The following is a 4,842-nucleotide window of genomic DNA, read 5'->3' as shown; positions in this document are numbered from 1 at the left end:
AGATTGAGAATCTGGAAAGTCTGGACTCGACTGTGCATAATGAAATATAGTTAAACATCTGTTTAATTTTATTAGGATATTGATCACTTGTATAACTTCAATTATCATTTTAAATGCGTACTTCAAAACGCATGGACAACGAAATGAGCGATCACGCGCTTTATCGTTACAGAGCAAATGTGGCATGAGAATCTCAAATATCGAGCACTTATGCACTGGTCTATCAGCCGTCAATGGACTGCTTCTAATAAATAACTGTCCGCGCCTAAAAGTCATAAACTGCAGTTGGCATCCATTCTCATGGGTCATTACTCACGTTTTTCCTGTACCTCCTTCGCTCGTTGCCGACGGCAATCACGAGCTCGTTGAGTTCCGCGCTTTCGTTCTTTTCATTTTGTTGAGTAGAAGGAGGTCCGTCTTCGACAGTCTTGATCGGATCCTTATGACGTACAAGATTGAAACCCAGACGGCCCATTTTCGTTCTGCTACTCACCGACTCCTAAACACCTCCAAACAACACTGGCGAATTGAACCAACTGAGCACAAGCTGGGTCGCGTACAATAACCTCCAACGTTCTCGACAGTCTAGAAGCGTCTCCATTAGGTTTGTCACGTCTGGCCGCATCGTCACTAATGGCGCTTCACAAGAGCCACGAACCAGTTATTTTTTAAAGCAAATCTAGATTATATTCTTATATATAATTCTTATATACTTCCTTTGCTTTTCCTAATACTTTTTTCAGAAACCTGCAACTTTTACGGCCCGGCCATTTTCGCACTAAATCCGATAAATAAGGAATAAAAACTATTGTAAAGGTTAATGAAATTCAAATTAGAAAAATATCCGTTAATAAGATCAAGTTTCATTATTTGAAAATCTTTAGAACCTAATGCGAAAATCCCTCATATATTATACAACTAAAATAGTATGTATTATAAATGTTTCTGTAAAATATACATTTATTTATACAGTATATTTTTGTGGGCTTACTTATGGATGTTGATCAAATCAAACAAAACGATTGCTAACTCGCGCTTACAAAAACGTCTGAATCACTTCATCTGAAACAACTAAAAAAAAGTTAACACTTATGTATTTGGATACACAAACGCACAAATTAGAAAGGCCCAAAGTTCGGATTGAATTTCATAGAGAAATTATAAAATAAAATTTTGTTTCATACTTCCGATGAAACATAAAAATATTATTAGGGCGTATAAAATTATATAAACTCCTGTCATTGCTACATCCAATCAGTAGAACTTTAAGTTTAAGAAATATTTACAATAAAAATTGTCATCTTAACGTATTCGACAAAAAGGTTTATGCTTATACAAGGTAAACTAGAAAAAGTGTTGTAAAATTAAGTACTCTCTTTCAACTTAGTATCAATTTAAAAAGTGATTGATCTAAGAAATTTTCTAAAATATTTAATTATTTTATTTTATTAGAATTTCAATATGTAATAATCATAATATATAAATAATAAATTCATGTAAATAAGTAAAAGGTATTTTTAAATAAATAAGTTAAACAAATAATTTAAATTTTATTTTATTTTTAAATTTAATAAATATTTTATTTTTTTTTATGAAACAACACACTAATTTTTTAATTATTAATAATTAGATTTTAATTATTCATATAATTAATAATTATTACAATTTCAATATATATAAATATTTCAATAAAAACTGAAACTACATTTAAAATTTAGTTAAATATGATTTAGATATAAATATTTATTTCTTACAATATGAAATGATGGTACATAAAAATAATGGTTTTCGATCATTATAGTCTACATGATATAAAAGTATAGGAAAATAAAACTAATTTACAATAACAAAAAATACAATAATTTATGGAAGAATGACTAATCAGTAATATTATTTATTACAAGAATCATTAGAAAATCGTTGGATATACGCAAAGGACGTGTTGATGCAAAGAAAATAGAATTTTAATCCCTAAATCCAACAGTTACATGTACCAATATTTTAGGTACAATGCTTTGGTAGCAATTAAGAGAAAAATTATACAGAAATTCTTGTTGTAACTTGTTATGAACTAATTATACTTATACAATATTATAAACAACAGTATTAATACTAACTCTACATAAGATTAAGTAAGGCGATGTTGACTTAGGGATTAATTAATTCAAGAAAAAATATACAATAAATAAAAAAAAGTGACTATACTTTTAATGAACTCAACCAACATATTTATTTTTAAATAACAGTATGTAAAAATAATTTAATTATGATCTATACAAAAAAGTATATAAAAACTATTATGTTTATGAATTTTTCGAAATGTACATACAGGTGGTTGTTTATATATACAACTAAAAAATTTCCTATTATTTTAACATTATTTATCCTTAAACATTAAAAAATATTTTAATTATTTATTTCAATAAAAAATATTTGTAATTTATATACTATTAATATAATAGTCGAAATAATACAATATAAATTAGAGTTGGAATAATAATTATAAATAAATATAATTTTCAATAAAATCTACTTGATATTAAATGTTTAAAGTTTGAAAAAATACATCATGACCATTCAATATTTTAATAGATATTAACAACCAAAATAATTTTTTAAAAATTTATTTACTTATCAAGCATATATTTCATTTAGTCATTAGGAATTTTATATACAATATTACAACATTTTGCAATTATTTATATCATTAGCCTATTATATATGCTATTGAATAATGATTCATTAAAATTCTAATAAAATAAACTTTGATATTATTTGTAATATATATTATCAAATTGTTTTTAATAATTAATGAATTTACACAGTACAAAGAATATGTATTTATAACTTATACATGTAAGAAGCAATATATAATGTACTCTATTTTTTAAAACTATCATTTAAAATACATACATCAAGAAACAAAAAAGCAATTATTTATCAATATTAATTAATATATTTTGTATTCTTTTTCTCTATATTAAATCTAATAAGCATGAATACATTTTGTAATCTTTTTCTCTATATTAAAATAATATGTAATTTTTATTGTTTTATTTAATAAAAATTAAATGTATTGTAAAATCAAAGCTGACTTACATTAATTCAGGTTGGATAACAACAATTCTGAATTAATAATTTAAAGTAATTTGAATATTTCATTTAAATTCTAGTCTGAAAAAAATTCAAGTATTTTATACATATTATAACATACAAAAATGCAACCTTTGTGATAAAATAAAAATAATTAATCATTTTTAGAATAGCAAGTTGTATGTACATTTTTATGTCAAAGATAATTGTATTATAGATCCATATAGTCAATCGATGTAACAAATATCACACTTAATTTGTTATAAATCTACTGTATTTCAAATTTTTATTACAATTATAAAATTTCTACTCAATGTATGTCTTTTGATTAGCTCATAAATTATATTAGATAATACAATAATAAAACAATAGAAAGCTTATGTGTGCAATGAACAGGTCTCATTACTTTTATAAAAATTTTAATTGAATTTAGATATTAAAAAGGAATTTGTTATAATATATTACATTTATCATACAAAATTGTCTTGAGATCTGTTGGTTAATATTATTCTTGTTTCAATCAAATGAAAATGTAGAATCTAAGGCAATAAGTACAAATATTTTTAATAATATGACTAATTTTCCCACAGCCAAAAACAATATTAAGAAAAATTATTTTTATATAAATATATTGTAAAACTTATTATAATAATATAAATCAATATATTTTCTTTAATCAAATTTAGTAAAATATTAATGTTTAGCTTGTGCATTGAATTCAATAAAATATTTTTTAAAAAGTTCAAAAATTCAAACATTTAAAGTTCAGAAGTAATATTTTTGGAAATTATATAAACTTAAATTTAATATAAACATTAATATAAATACAAAGTACAGTATCTTGTCTGTTAAAATGTAGGCTGTTTATACGTTATAAAAATGACAGACGAATATCACCGATCACTTCATATTTTATACTCGTCCAATATTCACAACGCCTTTTACAGTATTCAGTTCTTTAATTATTCACGATCAACAACTGCACATAAGGTTTCTGAAAAAATTCTGGAACTTATTTAAGTATATCAAGTGTTTAAGAAACTCGAACGTAATTTTCGATTCCATATAGCTTATTATTATAAAGTATTTATATAGTGTATGCTAGAAAAATAATTTACTATATTCTTTCTTCTGTTATTTGCATTTTAAATTTTACATGATCTAAAAATTTTTTCCTCCGTTTTAATTTTATATTTGAATTATTCATATTTCATATTTCATTAGACTTTATATTTGATTTATATTAGAGAGTAAATAAAGTCATTCATAATTAAAATATTGTATTTTTAACTGAAGGTCTTTTTGCTTTTTACAGTTATACTTTAAATTTTCAAGCACAGTCTTTCCATCTCGAAATTCTGAAAAACAAATTTAACTATATATACAAATTAATATATATACAATAAATTGAAAGTTATTAAAATTAGGCTTTTTAAATTAATCTACATGAATCTACTAATTTACACATATTTTTTAAAAGAATTATAAAATTAATAACTAAAAATTTGTATTTTTCTTAGTTATGAATATAAATATTTCCTGTAATAAATTAATGCTTTACAAGAAATTTCATACATAAATGACAAAAACTAAGTGATTTATTATTTTTGTTTTCGCAATTAAAAATATCTTAAAAGTTTTTAATGAATTAAAAATAATTAGAGTTTGAAATTCTAGTTATTCAATTACAATATAATAGATGTAATATAAATAAAAAATTTTTTATGTCATAAATTTATACTATATTAC

This window comes from Ceratosolen solmsi, unplaced genomic scaffold (assembly GCF_000503995.2).
Source record: "Ceratosolen solmsi marchali unplaced genomic scaffold, CerSol_1.0 scaffold47, whole genome shotgun sequence".
NCBI classification, from domain to species: domain Eukaryota; kingdom Metazoa; phylum Arthropoda; class Insecta; order Hymenoptera; family Agaonidae; genus Ceratosolen; species Ceratosolen solmsi.
The sequence above is the reverse complement of the archived record's forward strand: the minus strand, read 5'-3'. Positions refer to the sequence as shown.